The sequence below is a fragment of the Entelurus aequoreus genome, linkage group LG09 (assembly GCF_033978785.1).
Source record: "Entelurus aequoreus isolate RoL-2023_Sb linkage group LG09, RoL_Eaeq_v1.1, whole genome shotgun sequence".
Lineage (NCBI taxonomy): Eukaryota > Metazoa > Chordata > Actinopteri > Syngnathiformes > Syngnathidae > Entelurus > Entelurus aequoreus.
Genome location: NC_084739.1, coordinates 5,558,365 through 5,571,129, shown reverse-complemented (window position 1 = coordinate 5,571,129; position 12,765 = coordinate 5,558,365). Strand labels below are relative to the sequence as shown.

Sequence of the window (12,765 nt, the reverse complement as noted above, 5' to 3'; positions counted from 1 at the left end):
TTACAATTAGGGCTGCAACTAACGATTAATTTGATAATCGATTAATCTGTCGAAAGATTGTACGCCTCCTCCTTTATTTGGACTTTCCCTGACCACACGGCAACAGCCGTTTCTAAGGGACGAGGGTCGTAAACAGTTCACAGAGAAGGTCGTAAAACAGTACAAAGAAGCGGTGCCTGGAGGGGAGTCTGGTCTTGCTTCCTCTTGGCTTTTGTAGTTCTTGGGTGAAGACAATATCTTTCTGTTGATTAGAATTAGGGCTGCAACTAACGATTAATTTGATAATCGATTAATCTGTCGAAAGATTGTACGCCTCCTCCTTTATTTGGACTTTCCCTGACCACACGGCAACAGCCGTTTCTAAGGGACGAGGGTCGTAAACAGTTCACAGAGAAGGTCGTAAAACAGTACAAAGAAGCGGTGCCTGGAGGGGAGTCTGGTCCTGCTTCCTCTTGACTTTTGTAGTTCTTGGGTGAAGAAAATATATTTCTGTTGATTACAAATAGGGCTGCAACTAACGATTAATTTGATAATCGATTAATCTGTCGAAATATTGTATGCCTCCTCCTTTATTTGGACTTTCCCTGACCACATGGCAGCAGCCGTTTCTAAGGGACGAGGGTCGTAAACAGTTCACAGAGAAGGTCGTAAAACAGTACAAAGAAGCGGTGCCTGGAGGGGAGTCTGGTCCTGCTTCCTCTTGGCTTTTGTAGTTCTTGGGTGAAGACAATATCTTTCTGTTGATTACAATTAGGGCGGCAACTAACGATTAATTTGATAAGCGATTAATCTGTTGATTATTACTTCGATTAATCGATTAATAATCAGATAAAAGAGACAAACTACATTTCTATCCTTTCCAGTATTTTATTGGGGAAAAAAACAGCATACTGGCACCATGTTCTTTCAACTTGCCAAATAAAAAAGGAAAATGTTACAAAAATGCACACTTTTGACACCCCTGCTATAGATAATAAAACATTAAATCTGATAAATGTATCGATAAAAAGCAGAGCCTGACGACGCTTGCGCGTTTATCACAACTCTCTCCCCCTCCCTCACGGATGCTGCTGCACGCACATTTTGTTTTGTTTTTAACCCCTTCCTAACCCTGAACGTACATTGAAAATACACGCAACCCTAATTCAAAATGCCGGAGGCATTTAAGAAACACCGCCCGGACAGCCCCGCAAAAGAGGACATGTCCGGTGAAAAGAGGACGTATGGTCAGTCTATCCTAGCCCGTTAGCTGCTAGCATGCTAGCAGCGATCGGTTTCACGTCCGGTGAAACCGATCACTGCTAGTCCTCTTTTGCTAGCAGCTAACGGGCTAGGATAGACTGACCATACGTCCTCTTTTCACCGGACATGTCCTCTTTTGCGGGGCTGCGGAGTTTCTACGTGCAGTGCGCTACTTAATATGTCCGTGTGGAAACTCGTTCGGTACACTTCCGCACCGAAACATAACCTCCGTACCGAAACGGTTCGATACAAATACACGTACCGTTACACCATACTTGCCAACCTTGAGACCTCCGATACCGGGAGGTGGGAGGTGGGAGGTGGGGGGTGGGGGGAGTGGTCGGGGGTGGGGCGGGGGGCGTGGTTAATAGGGGAGTATATTTACAGCTAGAATTCACCAACTCAAGTATTTCATATATATATATATATAGCTGAGGGACCGTCTTCAAAGTGCAATGCTGAAACAAATAATGCAAACAATAAAATGTAACTTCCAGGGCTTGAGATTCACGTAGTCCTGTCGTCCCGGGGACGTAAAAAAATGCACGGGACGAAATTAAATGCTCCCCGGGATGATGGCTTTTAACCATTTTTTTTTCTTTTTCTTTTTATATATTTATTCATTTTACATTTTATATTAAATGTCTTGGTTTTTCCTCCCTCTGAAAATCCTATGAAATGTTTAACAAGCCATCCTATAATAATACAACAGCTATTAATGTAACAATACAATAAAACAAATATATTTAATAATGTTGTTTTCATTATTTTAACAATAGGCTAATGTATATTACTTTATATAGATTCTACAAGAAACACAAAACTTAAAAACTAAATGATTTACAATTGCAGACACAAGGTTCTTGTTCTGCAGTGCTTCGTACACCCGCAGGACCGCAAGCAAGGTCGCAGAGAAAATGCGGACTGGATTTTGAGTGATGTGGGCATTTTCTATATGAACAAGTCTATATGAACTAAAGGGGCTCTCTACCTTACACTATGAAGTGAGGGGAAACTGAGTGATTAATGACAGGTTATATGATTATTTATTTAAACTCATATTCGGGCCACTTTATAATGAATATGTCGGCATGTATTTGTAAAAAAAAAAGAAATATATATATATATATATATATATATATATATATATATATATATATATATATATATATATATATATATATATATATATATATATATATATATTTATTTTTTTTTAACACCAAATTATTTAGGGGGGCTTAAGAACATTTTATGGGGGCTTGAGCCCCCCTAAAATAGGCCTAACAACGCCAATGCTTTCACAAATCGATTTTATACACCTGTTATTGGGACACCTGGTTCTGATCATTCGGCTGGGTGGCCGAATACTTTTGGCAACATAGTGTATCTGCTCATCTTTTACGATGTTGTTGTTTTTTTTTGTGGTTTTATTCCTCCGAGCTGTTTCTCAACTGCTTTTCTTCCATGCTTCTGCTTCTCTCTGATGCCACTAACCTCTCCAGACTGGCAATATGAGGGTAAGAGGGTTCTGCTGTCTGTTTTATTTCTTCATTTCTGTTGTTGTTGTTTTATTAAAGTGTTTTATGCCCCACCCACAAATGTTACAAGACCGCCTATCCCCCCCCTGCACCAGCTGCATAGAAACCTCCCTTCCATCTGCTGCTGTCTGCCATCACCTGTGTTCCGTGAGCTTGCACCACTTAGCTGCTGTGACCGCCATCTGTGAAGCTGCTTTTGTTTGTCCCTGTGAGGTCGCCGCCCTGCTTGTAGCTGTCAATTCATGCTGTATAGTAAATATTTTATTTGAAAAAGTGGCTGTCAGACGCTGTTTCTACACCCATGTCACGACAGCTAAGTACACGCCTGTCCGTCTTTAGCCCCGTCAGATGTACAGTTAAACCTATATCCGGACATCCCTGTTAAAAATACTGTAATGTACCGCATTTTTCGGACTATAAGGCGCACTTAAAATCCTTAATTTTCTCAAAAATCGACAGTGCACCTCATATTCAGGTGCAGCTAATATACTTATTAATTCTGGTTGTGCTTACAGACTTTGAAGACATTTTGTTTTGGGCATTATGTAATGATCAGTAGATGGCAATCACACATAAGAGATGCGTGTAGACTGCGAGATGATGAAGATCAAATGTTCCATTGAGAAAATCTGTCAAAATGTTTTAGTACGACTTTGGTAAGCTATGAAGCCGCACCGCTTGGATTGTCAACATACAAGTATTATTATTAAAGTACCAATGATTGTCACACACACATTAGGTGTGGTGAATTTTTTTTTTGGGGAGGTGAGGGGAGGAGTGAGCAGCAGCGGTGGCCGCGCCCAGGAATCATTTTTGGTGATTTAACCCCCAATTCCAACCCTTGATGCTGAGTGCCAAGCAGGTAGGTAATGGGTCCCATTTGATATAGTCTTTGGTATGACTCGGCCGGGGTTTGAACACACAACCTACCGATCTCAGGGCGGACACTCTAACCACTAGGCCACTGACTAGGTGTGTGTACAATGGCAACATGGCACCCGTTAGCAGACGTTTTGTTTTGCAATATTATGCAAAACCAACGTTTCTTGCCTTCTAGTTCCTGCTGATCTGTAATTGGGATCTGCATACGTCCTCAAAATTTGCGCGCGTCTGTCATTGACCCCCGTAGTCGATAACCTTCTTTTTCTCTATCTTCTCATCATGGGGCATTCAGCTGTTGCCATTTGTAATCTAAAGTAGCGTAAAGTTCTAACTTATATCTGTTATTAGACTCGCCATGAAAGCGCTAAAACATACCGGTGTAGTGAGTATACATTATTCACCCAAGGAACTTCAGTTATCAAAGAGTTCCCCCAAAAATGCGACTTATATATGTTTTTTTCCTTCTTTATTATGCATTTTCGGCCGGTGCGACTTTTACTCCGGAGCGACTTATACTCCGAAAAATACGGTACTTTATATTACAAATGGCAACAGCGAAAGATGAATGTTACATAACAAGAAGGTAGCTTATCGACTATGACTACAAAGGCGGACTCGCACAAATTTTCCGGACTTACGCAGATCCCAAATACACATCAGCAGGTACTAGAAGGCAAGAAAAGTTGCTTTTGCATAACAGTGCGAAACAAAACGCCAGATAATGTCTTACCTTATACACACACCATAATAATACTCCTATGTTGATGCACATGGCTCCATAGCTTACCAAAGTCGTACTAAAACATTTTGATATCGCCGTGTGTAATGTTCTATATTTTTAATGGACCATGTAAAATGTTGGTGTTTTTTACTTGAGTCATAATGCAGTCTACACGTATCTCTTATGTGTGACTGCCATCTACTGGTCACACTTATCATTTCACCATGTACCAAATAAAATAGCTTCGAGGTCGGTAAACACAACCGAAATTATTCCGTACATTAGGCGCACCAGGTTATAAGGCGCACTCTTGAGTTTTGAGAAAATGAAAGCATTTCAATAGTCCGAAAAATACGGTAAATATTCATGTTAAAATTATTTTGGTATTAGTGGCTTGTCAATGGCTGCAGGCCCATATATTGTGGACCTCTACTTTTAATTTCTTAGTTTATTGTAACTGCAGCCTGCACACTCTGGGCAGGTAATAGTTGAATATCTTCTAGCAATCTTGAATCTCACCAACCTTTTTGAAAGCAAGAGCTACTTCTTGGGTAGTGATTAATGCGAAGGGCTACCAGTTTGATACACACTTACATAAATTGCCAGAAATAGCCAATTTGCTCAATTTACCTTTAACTCTATGTTATTATTAATAATTAATGATATTTACACTTAATTGAACGGTTTAAAAGAGGAGAAAACACGAAAAAAATGACAATTAAAATTTGAAACATAGTTTATCTTCAATTTTGACTCTTTAAAATTCAAAATTAAACCGAAAAAAAGAAGAGAAAAACTAGCTAATTCGAATCTTTTTGAAAAAATTAAAAACATTATTTATGGAACATCATTAGTATTTTTTCCTGATTAAGATTCATTTTAGAATTTTGATGACATGTTTTAAATAGGTTAAAATCCAGTCTGCACTTTGTTAGAATATATAAAAAATTGGACCAAGCTATATTTCTAACAAAGACAAATCATTATTTCTTCTAGATTTTCCAGAATTTTTTTTTAAAAGAAATTCAAAAGACTTTTAAATAAGATTTACATTTGATTCTACAGATTTTCTAGATTTGCCAGAATATATATTTTTTAATTTTAATCAAAATAAGTTTGAAGAAATATTTCACAAATATTCTTTGTCGAAAAAACAGAAGATAAAATGAAGAATTAAATTAAAATGTAATTATTATTCTTTACAATAAAAACTACTACTTGAACATTGATTTAAATTGTCAGGAAAGAAGAGGAAGGAATTCAAAAGGTAAAAAGGTATATGTGTTTAAAAATCCCCAAAATCATTTTTAAGGTTGTATTTTTTCTCTAAAATTGTCTTTCTGAAAGTTAAAAGTTAAACAAGTAAAGACCAAGTCTTTCAAATATTTTCTTGGATTTTCAAATTCTATTTGAGTTTTGTCTCTCTTAGAATTAACAATGTCGGGCAAAGCGAGACCAGCTTTCTAGTAAATAAATAAAATTTAAAAAATAGAGGCAGCTCACTAGTAAGTGCTGCTATTTGAGCTATTTTTAGAACAGGCCTGCGGGCTACTCATCTGGTCCTTACGGGCTACCTGGTGCCCGCGGGCACCGCGTTGGTGACCCCTGCACTAGACACTATCAACAATAACTATGCAGACGCAAAACAATAAAGCACACTGGGCAACACAAAGAGCAACTTCTGTTTAGCAAGCGTAAGTAATTCTAACCATCTCCAGTTTAAAAATATACATTTTTTACATTCCATTTTAAATTCATGACTTCAGGCCTACCATATAGCTCGGGGTCACGGAAGCTGCTGCTAGAAGCAGTTAACAAATCGAGTCACGTGGTTCGGACGTGATTCTGAAGTGAATACTTGGAGCTCTACTTCCATTTCAATTTCATGAATGTGTGACATGTTTGAGTAGCATGGGAATCGTGCGTGAAACCTATGGGATTTATTAAAATGCATATACTGTAATCCTAATCATCCTAAAATAAATGGTGTCCCTACATTGCGGAATACACCTACCATTGGAGTGTCCTCTATTACCACGGTAATAGAGGCAACATTGTATAGGAATCATATACAACTCAGATACATAAGGGCATTCAAAATGTGTCACAAAACTAAATGACTACTACTAAATAATATTAATATTACTATTAGTGATAGTATTATTATTATTAACAATAATAGTAAGAGTGCCGTATTTTTCGGACGATAGGGCAAACTTAAAATGCGCCTAATGTACGGAATAATTCCGGTTGTGCTTACCGACCTGGAAGCAATTTTATTTGGTACATGGTGTAATGATAAGTGTGACCAGTAGATGGCAGTCACACATACGAGATACGTGTAGACTGCAATATGGCGGCAGTAAACAACACCAAAACTTTAAATGTTCCATTGAAAATAAAGAACATTACACACGGCACTCAAACATCTGACAAAATTAGGGATGTCCGATAATGGCTTTTTGCCGATATCCGATATGCCGATATTGTCCAACTCTTTAATTACCGATACCGATATCAACCGATACCGATATCAACCGATATATACAGTCGTGGAATTAACACATTATTATGCCTAATTTGGACAACCAGGTATGGTGAAGATAAGATACTTTTTTTAAAAATGAATCAAATAAAATAAGATAAATAAATTTTAAAAAATGTCTTGAATAAAAAAGAAGGTAAAACAATATAAAAACAGTTACATAGAAACTAGACCAGCAGCACGCACAGTCATGTGTGCTTACAGATTGTATCCCTTGCAGACTGTATTGATATATATTGATATATAATGTAGGAACCAGAATATTAATAACAGAAAGAAACAACACTTTTGTGTGAATGAGTGTGAATGAGTGTAAATGGGGGAGGGAGGTTTTTTGGGTTGGTGCACTAATTGTAATTGTATCTTGTGTTTTTTATGTGGATTTAATAAAAAAATAAAAAAATAAAAAAAACGATACTGATAATTAAAAAAAACGATACCGATAATTTCCGATATTACATTTTAACGCATTTATCAGCCGATAATATCGGCAGACCGATATTATCGGACATCTCTAGTCAAAATGTTTTTAGTACGACTTTGAAGCAGCACCGCTTGATCGCTAGTCGGCCCATTGCGGCTACCGTAGTCAGAGATACAAGTATTATTATGGTGTGTGTATAAGGACCGCAAAATGGCACCCATTAGGAGACATATTATCTGCCGTTTTGTTTCACAATATTATGCAAAGGCAACTTTTCTTACCTTCTGGCACCTGCTGATCTGTATTTGGGATCTGCATAAGTTTCGAAAATGTGCGTGGTTCCGCCACTGTAGTCGATAAGCTTCTTCTTGTTCTCTATCTTCTTGTTATAGGACATTCATTCTCCCCTGTTGCCATTTCTAATATAAAGTAGTGTAAAGTTTGTATTTATATCTGTCAGTAAACTCGCCATGAAAGCACTAAAACATACCGGTGTAGTGAGTTTACATTATTCACCCGAGGAACTTTAGTTATTGGAGAGTTCCGGTCGGACGTTTTTTTCACGGGACACATTTCCGGGCGTTGTTGTTGCACTAGTGAGCCACGGATGAGGAGCTGCTGCTCCGTTATTGATTGAAGTAAAGTCTGAATGTCGTTAAAAAAAGTTAGCTGATCTATGCAACATTTTGACCAAAGAACCACCATTACCAGTGTTTCCCACACATTCATTTATTTGTGGCGGCCCGACACGAAAGAATTACGTCCGCCACAAATAAAAAAAAAATCTTTTTTTAGGATACTTCTGTTGTTGCCTTATTTGTATTTGACCACTACTGTTTTCTGTTTATTTTTTACTGACTGTGGCAGGATACCTCTGCCTCTGTTTCACTTTATGTTGCTGGTAAATAATATGGTTGTAGTAGTAGACTAAAGTTAAATTATTTAGTATGCACTAATTAAAGGGGCAGAGCTTTGAGACATTTTAGCTTTTATATTTTATAAGATACATTTTTTGTAAGAACCACAATTAATAAATATATTTCAGTGAATAACTTATTGTTCAAATCTGTATATAAATATGTACATAAAGCCTTGTAATTATATTGTAAAATGGATGGATGGACGTTTAAAACAAAACTGTTATTATTAATTAGTAAGTATACATTTTTTAAGCCTTTTTAGAGAAAATCATATCATTGTAGTAAATTATGCAAATTACTCGATGATGTCATGCTGACCACGCCCATAGCCACGCCCCCTATGCCACGGGTATCTTGGCAGTTTATGGGAAAAACTGATTACATGTTATGTAGACCACAAGGAAGTCTTTTATATTTAGAAAAAAAATCATAACATGACCCCTTTGTTGTAACTTATGGGTTATATAGTTCATGTGTAATGATCATTCCTAATTTGCATGTTTGATTTAATTGCTGATAAATTGATCTATTAATATTTACAGCTAAAAAGAGTTAAAAGGGAATTGATTTGAATTATACATGTATTTGATATTGATTATTTGAGAAACACTGACATTGAATTGAGTTGTTTCTACTCAATAGCCTAACAAATGGTAAACTAAAAGACTGCATGTTCCACAATGCATTGCGGCAAACCGGATGTTAGAAAGACCGGGAGCAGGTGCATTGTGGTTGTTGAGATGAGAATTACGAGCCTACGGGTGATGAATGAATGACAGATAACAACATATAAGGATCGTTTTGTACCGTTTGTATCCCCATTTTTTTTCTTATATAAAGTTCAACTTTATTACACATTTCGACGTCCTGTCCAATACTTTGACCGTAGTTAATCTACACCCTTTGATACGCCTTTTGTATGAAAACAGACCTGAATAGACCCGCTCATCGGCAGTGCGACTTATAATCCGGTGCGCCCTATGGTCCGGAAAATACGGTAAATACAATAACAATTGTATCAATATTGGAATTTTTATTAATAGTATTAATAATGAAAACAAGGCCAGAAATGCTAAAATAACCGTACTAAATGTATCATGTAATACAAAATCAATCAATTGTACGTATCTCTTATGTGTGACTGCCATCTACTGGTCACACTTATCATTACACCGTGTACCAAATAAAAAAGCTTCGAGGTCGGTAAGCACAGCCAAAATGATTCCGTACATTAGGCGCGCCGGGTTATAAGGCGCGCTGTCGGGTTTTGAGAAAATGAAATGATTTTAATTCGCCTTATAGTCCGAAAAATACTGTAAATATTCATGTTAAAATTATTTTGGTTTTAGAGCGAAGTCTTAAACCATATATAAATAAACCAAAACTTTATTTATATAGCCCTATATTACAAGTGCCTCAAAGGTCTGAAATTATTTAAAAAAATAGAATAGTTAAACAATTTAATTTAATTTTTAATTCTTGTTTTTGTAACCGTTTTTTTCCTCCTCTTTTTATAAATGACATTTTTCTTTTTCTCTCCGTTTCCAGAGTGCAAGTTGTCCCGGCCCGGCCCCCCAGCGACTATAGTGACCATCGACGAGGAAAGCCCCAACGGTACGTCACGACCTTAACCTGACCTTGACTTGCTTTTCCTAGGCTGCTTTTCCTGTGTCTTTTTTTTGTTTTTGTTTTTTTGTTTTTTGGCTGAGGACGAATACCTTAGGTCAGGGGTCACCAACCTTTTTGAAAGCAAGAGCTACTTCTTGGGTAGTGATTAATGCGAAGGGCTACCAGTTTGATACACACTTAAATAAATTGCCAGAAATAGCCAATTTGCTCAATTTACCTTTAACTCTATGTTATTATTAATAATTAATGATATTTACACTTAATTGAACGGTTTAAAAGAGGAGAAAACACGAAAAAAATGACAATTAAATTTTGAAGCATAGTTTATCTTCAATTTCGAATCTTTAAAATTCTAAATTCAACCGAAAAAAAGAAGACAAAAACTTAAAAAAATAATTTATGGAACATCATTAGTAATTTTTCCTGATTAAGATTAATTTTAGAATTTTGATGACATGTTTTAAATAGGTTAAAATCCAATCTACACTTTGTTAGAATATATAACAAATTGGACCAAGCTATATTTCTAACAAAGACAAATCATTATTTCTTCTAGATTTTCCAGAACAAACATTTTAAAATAAATTCAAAAAACTTTGAAATAAGATTTAAATTGGATTCTACAGATTTTCTAGATTTGCCAGAATATTTTTTTTGAATTTTAATCATAATACGTTTGAAGAAATATTTCACAAATATTCTTCGTCGAAAAAAACAGAAGCTAAAATGAAGAATTAAATTACAATTTATTTATTATTCTTTACAATAAAATAAAAAAAACATTTACTTGAACATTGATTTACATTGTCAGGAAAGAAGAGGAAGGAATTTAAAAGGTAAAAAGGTATATGTGTTTAAAAATCCTAAAATTATTTTTAAGGTTGTATTTTTTCTCTAAATTTGTCTTTCTGAAAGTTATAAGAAGCAAAGTAAAAAAATTAATGCATTTTTTTAAACAAGTGAAGACCAAGTCTTTAAAATATTTTCTTGGATTTTCAAATTCTATTTGAGTTTTGTCTCTCTTAGAATTAATAATGTCGGGCAAAGCGAGACCAGCTTGCTAGTAAATAAATACAATTTAAAAAATAGAGGCAGCTCACTGGTAAGTGCTGCTATTTGAGCTATTTTTAGAACAGGCCAGCGGGCTCCTCATCTGGTCCTTACGGGCTACCTGGTGCCCGCGGGCACCGCGTTGGTGACCCCTGCCTTAGGTTGTGTAGTAGCATTTCTGACCTTTGAACTATATTTTGTGTCTATTAAGAATGTCTGCTCATTTAATTTCTCTTCTATTCTATACCATCGAAGGACCAGATTTAGGACAAAGTTGAATATGGAGTCGCTTTGACCATTTTACAAAATGTTTTGATTGTCTAAGCATGACTAAGGGATTCAAGGATGTTGCAAAACAAACATGTCGAAAACAACGGGACCTTGGGGCATGGGGAAACAGATAAAATGGCCAAGGGCTGAGAGAGATTGCTTGATTCTTGTGTCCTCCGGAGGGCGTTTGTTTGTCTGCATGGGCAGCTCAATCCGACTTTGCACTTTTGACTATGGGTAAATAAACTTTTTGTACAAAACTCACTTTTATCGCTGTTTAAGCTTCGGACAATCCACTACAGTTGCCTGAGGGAAAACACGTCACACCTGAGATGGTTAGACTCCTCCCGCATCTGGCCACACCCAGACGTCATGGCACGGCGAGCCCCCGCGTGGATTCGTGCCGTCGCGTGTTCACACTAACGTCTGAATGGGCGCCGCTTCAGGCTTGTTAATGCACTCGTAACACACTTCCAATGTGCCTCGGGGGCGAAAAAATATGCGTTCACCTGAAGTGCATATTTGCAAAGTAACTTTAAGTGTGGCGCTTGCAAGAAAGAGCCCCCTCTCTTCACTCTGCCTGTGCGGGTGTTGGGGGGATTTGTGCTAATCCCCCCCTGCCCCTATAAAGCACTCATTTACCTGGGATACGACTCCCCCCTGGCTGTAGCTTCCATTTATTCATCTCCCCCTTCCATGAAGCAACCTGCCGTTAGTCCTCGCCGTTATGGGATGTAAAACGGGCAACCCGCCGTTTATTGACCAAAGTAATTATCGCTCCAAAGGTCTTTGGTTGCGTCATCGCTGTCACACTCAAGCCATTCAAATGACACACGGCAAGAGCCTTGTAAGAGTCATTCGTCTGCACTCCAAGTCTTGGGGGAAACACTGAAATCACTGATTTATATTATTCAGCCCTAAATCACGAGTGTCTCAAAGGGCTGCACAAGCCACAACGACACACAGATCCCACACCAGGGCAAGAAATAACCCAACCCAATGGGATGACAACGAGAAACCTTGGACGGGACCGCATATGCGGGGACACCCTGGTTGACTGGTGCAATGGACGTGGAGTGGATCTAGCATAATATTGTGAGAGTCCAGTCCATAGTGGATCTAAAATCTACCTATCTACCTACTCAGTGGCCTAGTGGTTAGAGTGCCCGCCCAGAGATCGGGTAGGTCAAACCAAAGTCATACCAAAGACTATAAAAATGGGACCCATTACCTCCCTGCTTGGCACTCAGCATCAAGGTTTGGAATTGGGGGTCCGATATGGACTGGACTCTCACACTATTATGTTAGATCCACTATGGACTGGACTCTCTCACTATTATGTTAGATCCACTATGGACTGGACTCTCACACTATTATGTTAGATCCACTATGGACTGGACTCTCACACTATTATGTTAGATCCACTATGGACTGGACTCTCTCACTATTATGCTAGATCCACTATGGACTGGACTCTCACACTATTATGTTAGATCCACTATGGACTGGACTCTCACACTATTATGTTAGATCCACTATGG

The 12,765-nt window shown here is 37.6% G+C and overlaps 1 long non-coding RNA gene across 1 annotated transcript in view; it reads left to right on the top strand.

Annotated features, from left to right (window-relative positions):
• Nucleotides 1-10,154, top strand: part of LOC133656754 (uncharacterized) — a 245,655-nt gene extending 235,501 nt beyond the window's left edge. The window contains exon 4 of the long non-coding RNA XR_009827155.1: nt 9,824-10,154. This is a non-coding gene — a long non-coding RNA (uncharacterized LOC133656754). The remainder of the gene's footprint in view (nt 1-9,823) is intronic.
• The last annotated feature ends 2,611 nt before the right edge of the window (nt 10,155-12,765 follow it).